Source organism: Camellia sinensis, chromosome 7, assembly GCF_055761805.1.
Source record: "Camellia sinensis isolate YWXY chromosome 7, ASM5576180v1, whole genome shotgun sequence".
NCBI classification, from domain to species: Eukaryota; Viridiplantae; Streptophyta; class Magnoliopsida; order Ericales; family Theaceae; genus Camellia; species Camellia sinensis.
In genome coordinates, this window is record NC_138967.1 from 171,374,434 (window position 1) to 171,387,189 (window position 12,756).

Consider the following 12,756-nt stretch of genomic DNA (forward strand, 5'->3'; position numbering starts at 1 on the left):
CTTTTTACATTCAGACTGTCACAGTTCATTGGACATATTTTATTTATTGTTTTGGCTTCTGCCAACCCCTTTACTCTGTATTACTGTCATTACTGTTAAGCAGGCCTTCGGTAATTACAGATTACTGGCCGGTTACGGTACTAAACCCATAGGGGCGGGTTTGGGTCGTGACAGAGTGGTATCAGAGCGATACCAAGCACAAGTTATACCGCATACACGTGCCCAAATGAGCTATAGGATGTCCTAGAAAAGTGATTAGGGCATTGCATGAGCATTGATAAAAGTGTGTGTGGCTATGATATGAATATCTGTGCTAATGTGCTAATATGCTTAAGTCAGCAACTTCCTTGCCTATAGTGAAATGGACAACGCAAGAAATGCCGATGAATCTGAATCATCTGATGCCAGAATGGCAAGATTAGAAAGAACAGTTGAACTGTTGACTGAAGCTTTAAGACAATAACAGAACCAACAGCCCCCACCTCCTCCAGTACAACCCGAACAGAATGTTAATGATGATATCATTGCTCTGACACAGAAGTTCAGCAAAATGAAACCACCATCTACAAGAAGAAGCTAGACGGTGGTGGATGCTCATCCGTGACACCAACAATGCTATGACTTGGGCTCAGTTTAAGAAGTCCTTCTTTGAAAAATACTTTCCCTAGTGTGTCCGAGACCGCAAAGTGACTAAGTTTGAACAGTTGAAACAGGGCACCATGTCAGTAGTAGAGTATGAATCTAAATTCACTGAACTTGGCAGATATGCACCACACATGGTGGATACTGATTACAAAAAGGCCAGGAAGTTTGAAGGTGGACTCAATGTCGAGATACTTGATCGAATTAATGTTCTAAAGTTACTAAAATATGTGGATGTTCTTGATTGAACAATAATAGCTGAGCCGAACATCGAGGCATTGAAACAGACTGAAACACCAGCGTCTGAGTGGCGCGGTAAGAGACGGGACTTCAAGTTTAAGAAAGTCCAAAATAACTCATCGAATAAGAAGTAAAATACAGGGTCAACGACCAGCTCTAGTCAAGGAAACAACTCTATACCACCCTGCTCCAAATGTGGAAAAAGGCATAAAGGAGTTTGTTATAAAATTTCTGGTACTTGTTACAGATGTGGCAAGGTGGGCCACATGGTTAAGGATTGCCCTTCCACGTCTCAAGGCAATAGTAAAGCTGCAGCTAGTGCCGCAGCATCAACTGCCCCACCAAAACCCAACCCCAAAGCTACTGGAAATGAGCCTTTAAGGCAAGGCCGGGTGTTTGCACTCGTGCCAGGAGATGTGCAGAATACCGAGACAGTTGTGTCAGGTATACTCTCAATTTGTGCTCAAAATGCTTATATTCTGATTGATTCGGGGTCTACGCATTCATTTGTCTCGCATGCTTTCTCACGAAAATTGAATAGACCACTGGAACCCATAAACTATTTGTTAGTTATATCCTCACCCGTTGGGGGATCCATGACTTGTGCTTATATGTATCCTGCATGTGAGATTGTTGTCGGGTATATGCATTTGTATATCGATTTACTGCCTTTGAACATTGATCATTTTGATGTAATTTTGGGAATGGATTGGTTAACAAAATATCATGCTACCATAGACTGTGTAATGAAACAAGTTGTTTTTCGTCCACCTGGATTGCCTGAATTTGTGTTTAACGGAGTTGGTGTAGTACCTCTCCCATATCTAATTTCGCCCATGAAAGCTTTTAAATTGATTAAAAATGGGTGTAAGGGGTATCTATGTTGCATATTGACTGTACCTACTGATACTAAAGCGAATGTGGATAGTATTCCTATAGTCAGAGAATTCCCAGATGTTTTTCCAGATGATTTGCCAGGGGATTTGATTGATAGGTGTAGACACCCCATTTTTGACCGACCTTAAGACTCAGACGTCATCGATTGAGCGCTTGGTGATGTTGCATAATGTGCTCGTTCAGAAGTCTCAGAGTCGCGGCCGTGAGCCCTGCCTCCGGATTTCCGAACCCTCTTCTGTGCCTTGCCTCGGTTTGCGAACTAGGCTCGGTTTTCTCTGTTTCTTTTCCTGAGGGGAGGGAGAGGTCCTGTAGACCATCTCTCAGTGGCCGTGGGCTACATTTTGTGGCTGTAGGCCATTTTTCCCATTTCGGAGCCCAGTTCCCGGTTTTCGGAGCTGTCAGGCCGTGTGCCTCGGTTCGGGACCGCTTAACCATCTCCTATCGCTCCAATTTTTGGCATGCATCTTATTTACTCCCTTTCAAGGGACACTGGGGTCTGAGAAACCCACTTCGTGGTCGAACGCCACTTTCGATACTTAGCAGCCCATTTTCGGGACCCCGAACTGCGTGTTTTGGCCCCCGAGCATTCGTTTTGCATCGATTTTCGTTCATTTTTGGCAGGTACCTCTGTTTTATCATCAGGAAGGTCACTGGAGGGTGGGAGGCCAGCAATTATCTTGGCAACCAGTTATATTCCATTTTCGCCCTCCGGCACCCGTTTTTCTCACTTCCGAGCCAATGTTGAACATCTTGGGGCCACTTTCTTCAACCCCAAACCACATATTTGTGTTGTACACACATGGGAGGACCCTAAAAGTTTGTGGCCGGCCAGTAATTCCACCTGACCCTTTTGACCCCCTCCTAGAAATGGCCTATTCTCTCTCATGTTTTACAATTTCCAAATTCGAACCACAGGGTTGTGATGAGGGGACCTGGGAGGACATCTTTATGTGGTGGCCGGCCACTAAATGAACTTGACCTTTTTGACCCCTAGCCGGCCGGCTAGGGGGGGTGGCCAGCCGGCCACCTGCAACTCCAAAAGGTGGCCGGCCTTGATCCATGCAATATGAACTTTACAGCTGTATAGTTGTTGTCCCCCAGAAATATCTAAATCCGGGGGACACCTTTTGAGGAAAAGCTTTGGTCCTTTTCCCCCACCCTTTCCCTCCATGCTCCCCCTCTCCTTGGTCCTTATAACCAGCTGCCAACATTTGTTTTAGGGGTGAGAAAAAAATTGCTTCAAGCATAGGCATCCAAATCTCCCTCTATCTCTCTGATTTTCTCAAAAACTCCCAAGTTCTACCCCATTCCTTCATCACCACCAAGCACCACCACCACCAGTCCATTTCCAGAAGCAAGGAGGGCTTCTCAGAGGCTAAAGGTGCTGCAACTTGGTCCAAGAAGCAACCAAAGATTGGTCTACAAGGGTGAGTTGCCATTTCCCCCTTTTTAGGCTTATTTTTGCAACATTTCTTAGCCATATATGCTTACTGTTTTGAGCTCCGGACCTAACTGAAAGTGGCCTTATTTTGAGCTCTTTTTCACTTTTTCTTAAGGGCTCAACCCTGTTTGAGCCCCCCATCTTGCACTTGCTTCAATATCTTCCTTGAATGCTATTTTCTTGCATGTTTTGGCAGCCTATTATGCTTCGGGTTTTGGCCTTTTTACAGTACTAGAAATAGTCTTATTTTGGCCCATTCTTCATGTTTCATTAAGGGCCTTTCATGATTTGAGGTATATTTTATACACTTCATGTTATATCTCTCTTTTAGTCCCCATTTTTGCATGCTTTGGCAGCCCCTGATGTTGCTGTTTTTGGACTTTGGTCCGAACTGAAAACAGCCATATTTTGACCCCCTTGTCATGTTTCATTAAGGGTCTTTGGCTGTTTGTTGAATATTTTGTATACTTTGTGTTATAGCCACTTTTGAGCCTCATTTTGCATTGCATTTCTAGCATGTTTTTATACTGATTTTGGGGTTTCCATAAACTGTAAATGTGCATATTTTTGGTCCCTCTTCAGTGTTGTAGAAGGGAATTTTTCAGTTTGGGCTTTGCATATACCACTTGTTTCATTGCCCTCTCTTGGCCCCTGTTTTTGCATGCCATTGTTGCCCTATCTTTGCTTGCTGTTTGGCCATGATTTGTACTGGAAAAATGCTTATTTTTGGGCTGCCTTGCTACTGTCTCTTCATTGCATGTCCGTATTGTGCATATTTGGTATGGCTATAGGCCATTTCGGGTGCTAAAGTCCATGTTTCGGGACTATTCCATGCATCGGGTGTGTTTTCGCCTTATTTCGGGGCTGTTTTCCTCACATTTCAGTGCTGAAATCCCATTAGCATGTTTGCATATCATTTTCCATGCCATTGCATTGCATATGCCATTGCCTCGGTTTGCGTGCCCGTGTGCACGCATTTCAAGGCACTTCATTTTCATCCATTGGCATCCTATGTGAGTGTGGCTGAGGCTCTCTCATGTTGGTATAAGCCCATATCATATTTTCATGTCATTTGCATTGCGTATGCCATTGCCTCGGTTTGCGTGCCCGTGTGCACGCATTTCGAGGCACTTCATTTTCATCCATCGGCCTCTTATGTGAGGCTCTCTCATGTTAGTATAAGTCCATGTTGCATTCTCTATGCCATTTTAGCCATATTGCATTACATATGCCATTGCCTCGATTTGCATGCCCGTGTGCACGCATTTCGAGGCACTTCATTTTCATCCATCGGCCTCTTATGTGAGTGCGGCTGAGGCTCTCTCATGTTAGTATAAGTCCATGTTGCATTCTATATGCCATTTTAGCCATTATTGCATTACATATGTCATTGCCTCGATTTGCGTGCCCGTGTGCACGCGTTTCGAGGCACTTCATTTTCATCCATTGACCTCTTATGTGAGTGCGGCTGAGGCTCTCTCATGTTAGTATAAGTCCATGTTGCATTCTATATGCCATTTTAGCCATTATTGCATTACATATGCCATTGCCTCGATTTACGTGCCCGTGTGCACGCGTTTCGAGGCACTTCATTTTCATCCATCGGCATCCTATGTGAGTGTGGCTGAGGCTCTCTCATGTTAGTGTAAGCCCATATCATATTTCCATGTCATTTGCATTGCGTATATCATTTTCTCTGTTTGCGTGCCTGTGTGCACGCATTTCAAGACATCTCATTTTCATAGCATTGTGCATACTAGGCTGTATCTTAGTTACATTCATGCATATCATCCATATTGCATCGTGTTCGGGATAGGAGTTAGCCCGGGCATGGGAAACGAGGTATGTTCCATACTTCGAGTGACGGAACGTATCTCAATTCCCCAGTCACCGACACTCCGGATCATCCATGATGGAGTTAGGTCTTGTTGTGTTTTCATGTGCATTCATCCTACATTGAATTGTGCAATTCGACTCCTCGGCCATCATGCCTCGGTATGCGTGATTGGTGGCACGAGGATCGAGGCATGCATATATTTGTGAAAATACATTGTTATGCCCCTTTCCTGCTCTCTGTTGTAGCAAATGAAGAATCAGCAACTTTTCGGAGTCTGGCACGCTTTCCAAGAATAACTGCTAAACAGAGGCTAATTAGGGCATCCCGGTGGATTTCTGCGCAAGGCAGCCCAGACATGCATCATTCATCAGAAGCAAGGCAGTCCCTGGCTTGCACGCCAGTTTTACAGCTTTCTTAGTTAATTTGATTAATTAATTAGGAATTTGTATATTATTCGGACTGTAATATTTAGACTGTAATATTCTTTTATTCGGGACCGTATATTTATTTAGACCCTCCGCGCGAGGGTACAACTGTAATAAGTATGCGTGTGTGTGTTGTATGTCTTCCAACCCCACGTCTTTCTCCCTTTTATTTATCCGCTTATGATGGTTAGATTAGGGCATATTTCAATTAGCATACAGTATGACAGCATGTTTGCATCATTCATCTGTTTTGCATGCACCGGGCTCGGCGCATCATACTAACTGCATTGTACTTTCAATTCCAAATTGAATACATGTTAGTTGTAGCATTTCATATGCCATGTTTAGAATAGCCGAGCCTGCTATAGTTTGCATTTTTGCATGTGTTGCATTAGGCATTTCTGTATATTTAGGATCATGCATGATTTCTAATGTAGTCTCTGTTTTTGGCTTGGAGTACTCGGTAAGTTTTATGCTTTAGCATCCTTGCATGCGTGTGAGTGACTACCATGAATAGCATGCTTACCATGAGGTTATTTGCTTATGTGATATATCTGCCTGAATGCCTGTGCGTAAAGGTTGGGTTATTTGGATTGGAACAAATCATTGACTGTGAGTTTTAAGCTCACTAGATAGTGGCAAAACCATCTTTTCCTAAGCCCACCAGCGGGTGGCAAAATCTGCATTTTAAGCCTCCTTGCGAGTAGCAAACCATCTTTCAAAAATAAACAAGCATGAAATGTTTTGTTCCAATTCAGGCGACCTGGTCTATACTTATATGTTGTATACATCACATAGTAACCTAGGCTAATAACCGGAATAAGAACATACAATGTTTTCAAAAATAGATATCATGGTTAGTAGAGGCCAATCTTTGATCGGGCGAGCGGGGGTGCTCACGAAGTGACCTTCCCCAATCGTACCCAAGTTCCCGAGCCGAGGCAACTTTGGTGATGACGGACACGTGGCCTTTGGCACCGAGTCAGGGTTTCCTAAATTTCCCATTAAAAAAACATTTAGGTGGCGACTCTGTATCTGGCAAAGCAGTCCATGTTTGGCACTTCTTTCAAAAAATCTGTTTTCTCAAAACGATTTGCCGGATTTGGACTCTTTGGTTCAGACTTAGAACCGTGACAATTTGAGAGCCCTGAGCTGTAGTGACCCCAAAATGAACAGAACAGGAGCTCGTTCCTCCCGGGACGTTCGGGGACGCCTACAATAGGGAGATTGAGTTCACCATTGAAGTATTACCGGATACACAGCCAGTTTCTAAAGCTTCTTATAGAATGGCACCTACTGAATTGAAGAAATTGAAAGTTCAACTGTAGGAATTGCTGGATAAGAAGTTCATCAGGCCCAGTACTTCACCGTGGGGGCGCACCAGTTTTATTTGTGAAAAAGAAAGACGGCTCACTGAGACTCTGCATTGACTACCGTGAACTGAACAAGGTAATAGTGAAAAATAGATACCCATTACCTCGTATTGATAATTTATTTGACCAGTTACAAGGTGCATAGGTTTTCTCTAAAATTGATCTTAGATCTGGATATCACCAGCTGAAAGTCAAACCTGAGGACATTGAAAAGACTGCCTTCTGAATGAGGTACGTACATTATGAATTCCTTGTTATGCCTTTCGAAGTTACTAATGCACCTGCTGCATTTATGGACCTTATGAACATAACTTTTAAACCGTTCCTCGATGAATTTGTAGTTGTTTTCATAGATAACATTCTGATTTATTCCAAGAGTAAGGAAGAACATGAACGTCATTTGAATATTGTCTTACAGACCTTAAGGGAACATAAACTGTATGCTAAACTAACAAAGTGCGAATTTTGACTTGACAATGTTATGTTTTTGGGACATCATGTAATTAGTAAGGATGGCATCTCAGTTGACCCACAGAAGATTGAAGCAGTAGTGAATTGGCCTAGACCGACTGATGTTACTGAAGTCCGAAGTTCTTAGGCTTAGCCGGGTATTACAGAAGATTTGTGAAAGATTTCTCCAAAATAGCTCTACCATTGACTCAGTTGACTCAAAAGGATATGTCATTTGACTGAACCAATCAAAGGGAATCATATTTTCAAGAATTAAAGACTCGACTTGTGACTGCACCGATTCTTACCCTACCCTTAGGTACGGATGGATTTACTATTTTTAGTGATGCTTCTTATAAGGGTTTGGGATGTGTATTAATGCAGAATGGAAAAGTTATCGCATATGCTTCCCTACAACTAAAACCGCATGAAAAGAATTACCCTACTCATGATTAAGAACTTGCCGTAGTGGTTTTTGCATTGAAAATTTGGCGCCACTACCTATATGGGGCTACATGAGAGGTGTACACCGATCACAAGAGCTTAAAATATTTCTTTACACAGAAAGAGTTGAACATGAGACAGCGGAGATGGTTAGAACTGATAAAAGACTATGACTTGTAAATTTTGTACCATCGGGGAAAGCCAACACCATTGTTGATGCATTGAGTCGGAAATCAATTGCGAATTTAGCCTGTTTACTCACTGGACAGAAAGAACTGTTATGTGATCTTGAAAAGTTTAGAGTTGAAATTGTTTTGCGTGAACAAGGTGGAACATTGGCTACTATTTCTGCTTAACCGGCACTTATCGAGGAGATTAAGGAGAAACAACACCAAGATGACTATCTGAAGAAAATCATTGATGAACGGGAAACCAAACCGAGGCCGGACTTTAGATTTGAGAACAATGTGTTGAAATTCCAGGGAAGGTTGTGTGTACCGAATGATTCTGAACTGAAAAGACGAATTTTGCAAGAAGGCCACAACTCAAAAATTTCCATCCATCCATCCAGGAAATACAAAAATGTATCAAGACTTGAAACTGAATTTCTGGTGGCTGGGAATGAAGAAAGAAATTGCCGAGTTTGTATCGAAATGTCTACATTGCCAACAAGTCAAAGCTGAACATCAACGACCCGTAGGCTTACTTTAACCCTTACCAATACCGGAGTGGAAATGGGAACATATTACTATGAATTTCATTGTTGGTTTACCTCGCTCCATTAAAGGTATGGACTCAATTTGGGTTATTATTGATAGATTGACTAAATCTGCTTACTTCTTACCTGTCAAAACAATCTATAATACGGACAAATTGGCTACAATTTATATTGATGAGATTGTTAGATTGCATGGAGTGCCTGTATCTATTGTTTTTTACAGGGATTCGAAGTTCACATCGAGATTTTGGCAAAGTCTACAAACTGCATTGGGTACTGAACTGAGACTGAGTAGTGCATACCATCCTCAGATAGATGGCCAGTCAGAAAGGACCATCCAGACTCTAGAGGATCTATTGCGTATGTGTGTTCTTGATTTCCAAGGAAATTGGGAAAGCCATTTACCTTTAGCTGATTTGCCTACAACAACAGCTTTCACTCGAGCATTGGTATGGCGCCTTTCAAGGCTTTATATGGCAGAAAATGTCGATCTCCTATCTGTTGGGCAGAAGTTGGAGATGGGCCTTTGCTTGGGCCCAAGATCGTACAAGAAACTACAGAAAAATGTGAAACTGATTCGGTAAAGATTAAAAACCGCACAGAACTAACAGAAAAATTATGCGGATGTCCGAAGGCGAGACAGGGAATATGAAGTGGGTGATCATGTCTTTGTTAAAGTGACATCAATGAAAGAGCAGACTCGTTTCGGAGTCAAGGGTAAGCTGGCACCAAGATATGTCGGACCGTATGAGATCATTGAAAAGATTAATCCGGTGGCGTATCAAGTAGTGCTTCCTCCTGAAATGGAGCATATGTATAATGTCTTCCATATTTTAATGTTGAGGGATTATCTTCGGGATCCCTTCCATGTTATTGAGCCAACCCGTGTAGTGCTAAGTGATGACTACACTTATGAAGAACGCATATTCAAATTATGAACTGACGAATCAAGAAATTGAGGAATAAAGAAATTCCGTTAGTGAAAATGGACTGGCAAAACCATGGTGGCTTTTATGCCACTTGGGAAAGGGAAGACGATATGATGAAACGGTATCCTGAATTGTTCCCCCTGGACCCAGTATTCTTCCAAAATGAAGGTAATCCGAGTTTGGAGGACCAAACTCTTTTTAAGGAGGGAAGACTGTGACAACCCTCACTTCTGATTAGTGCTAATCTATGATTAAGCATGATAAGTAACTGATAAGAATGAAATTCTGAACTGATTGTATGAGTGTATTGTTTTGAATACATTTTTATCTGTTTGATTTTTGAATGAATCTGTTCATGTTTTAACTTTGAACTGCGAATTGCAGGTCTTATCGGCGACCGAACCAGAAATTGATTAGTGTTTTATGCTGATTAGAATTTATGTAATTTTATGGTAGGTTTAATTAAAATTGGTTTGGAATGATTAAATTAGATTAAATAAAGTTAAATTACATTAGTTTGCGTTTACTACCATTTTGCCATTGAGTGGTTCATGCTAGGCCACTACTTCTCTCACCCTTGCATATGTTTGAGGCATCATTTGCTCATCTTCTTGAGACCAAATGGTGAGAGAGGGAGAGTAGGAGAGAAAACTTGAGTTCATCAAAATTGGCTTGGAGAGTTAGGAGAATTGAAAGGAATTTGCATAATAGAGCTTCAATACTTGAATTCAAGACCTAAGGTAGGGAGTTCATCCTCTTATTCATGTGTTTAAATTGTTTCTTGCATGATTCATGGAAATTTGGTGACTAGAGTCAAGAATTGAGTTAAAGAGTTGATTTGAGTAGCTAATCCATGCATGCATGCACGTACTCTAGCATTTTGAGGTTGTTTTCATAAGAATTTCCACATGCATGTCTACATTTGGGTTGTAGTCCATGAATTCATCATGTTTTGGAGTTCAAACTTGCATTTGGTTATGTTTTGGAACATTGGAATCCATTAGAACACTTGCATGTGATGTTCTTGCATTGTTCTTCAAGTTTTCTTTGAATTTGTGTTCAATTGACTTACCTATGAGCTTTGATTTTACAAATTGATCTTTGAAACATGTTGTATTATGGGTTTTCAAGTGTTTTCCAGAAAATAGTTCCAAAAGAATCGAATTTAAAGCTTTAGAAGTTGAATTTTGTGCTTGAGGATCAATCTGAAAATTCCAGATTTTGGATCCACGCTCGAGCGGAGGACTTCACGCTCGAGCGTACACTCTAAGTACATGCACTTCCGCTCGAGCGTAGAAAGTCACTCTCGAGCGTGAAATGCATATGTCCAGAAGTTCATATGTTTTACAGCCCGCTCGAGCGAGAGAATTCACGCTACAGTCCGCTCAAGCAAGGGGAGTCACGCTCGAGGAGAGCTTCATTGTCTGCATGTCCGCTCGAGCGTAGAAAGCCACGCTCGAGCGTGGACCCCTATTTCAGCAAATTTTGAAAAGTGTTTTAAAGGGTAACTTTTGCATCCTCATTCCATCCTAGGCATTCCTAGGCCAAGTGTAATACCCCTGTTCCGTAATATGTTAATTGGTCCTTAATATGAGTATGATTATGTGTTTAATATGATTTTGTGTGCCATTATGTGGTCTTGGATTTCTATCTATTCACCGTAGGAATATCTGTTTGATTTATCTGCTTTGGAAATTTAATTGGAGGCCTTATCGGCCACAGAACCCGAAATTGATTACACCATTGGGATTGGCATAATTTTTGGAACCTATGGTGAAATTTAATTGAAAATTGATTCAGGTCAGATTAAATCGATTAAATCGGTGAATTAGAGCCAAATTATCTTATTAATATTATATTGGCCTTAGTGGGTTTTGTTGTGAAGTCACTACACTCTCTATCCTCTATTTTTCACTTCATTTTGGCTGAATTTGGGACTCAAAATAGAGAGAACCGGCTGTAGAGAGAGAGAATGAGAGAATTGTGTGATTTTTTGCTCAAGCTTGGGAATTTGAAGATTAAGCTCAAGATTTGGCTAGAACTTGAGTGTTTAAGGCTCCTAGGTGAGTAATTGACCCTTGAATCATGGGTTTTTGTTTGCTATTTGTAAATTCAGAGCTGAATAAGAATAAAGAACATGAATTTAATTGAGTATGATGAAATTGAATTGGTTTTGTTGAATTGAAGGCTTAATTGTGCATGCATGTAAGAAATTGTCTTAAATTTACATGTTTGAGCTTGAAATACATGATTCATGTAGAGTTTGGGTTAAAGCTCATGATGTAATCACCAATTGTATTATCTAAGTTGAGAATCATCACATGCATGTACAAATTATAAGGTTGAATGCATGACATAGTTATGTTGGTAATGAGTTTGTTAGAAAATGAGTCATGCATGTGTTTGATTCATGAGATTAAGCTCCATGTTGACGTGTTCTAGTGTTAGTACAAATATATGTGAGATTGGAGCCATTGTATGCAAGAAAAATTGGTTGAAAGTCGATTTGGAGCTCAAGAACTCATTCTGGAAAACCTAGAATTTTGGTGTCCGCTCGAGCGGGGGGGAAACTACCGCTCGAGCGGGAAATACGTGCTCCCAGCACTTTTTGCAGACATGGTGTCCGCTCGAGCAGGGAAGTTGGCGCTCGAGCGAGGAGCTATGTAGACAAGCTTTCTGCTCGAGCGGCCGAGTTCCCGCTCGAGCGGCCGAGTTCACGCTCGAGCGGGGATTTGATGTAACCAGTACTTTTGCAGGCCCTAAGGGTCCGCTCGAGCGGGGAAGTCCACGCTCAAGCGGAGATCTTGTTTTCTGAAATTCTGAAAATGCATTCTGTATTCTATTTTCTGTTCCCTTTCACTTCTAAGCACTCTTAGGCATACTTTGAGCATTGTGAATTGAATTAAAGAGATAAGAATGAAGCCTAAAGAGGAATGTGTGAATTAAAGAACAAATTGAGTTATTTGTGACCCATATATGTTATGTGATGTGTAGGGTCAAGCTCCAGGGCAAATCCACAAGCCGATCACTGTGAGTAATATCTTAACAAAAGATGTTTGAATATGTTGTTGTCCTATTGCTTACCTCTATGTAAGTCTGTAAGTTCATTAATTTAAATGGTGGACAATGTCTGATATGAAAGTTTTGCAATGGGTCAGAGGCCGTTTTGAAAAGAAATAATGAATGGGCCAGAGGCCATTTTGAAAAGAATGAATGAATGGGCCAGAGGCCATTTCGATATGAATGATTGGGCCAAAGGCTAGTTTGACAGGAAAGTGTGAATGGGCCAAAGGCCGTTTTGACATAAACGAATGGACCGAAGGTCGTTTGGACACGAACGAACGGACCGAAGGTCGTTTT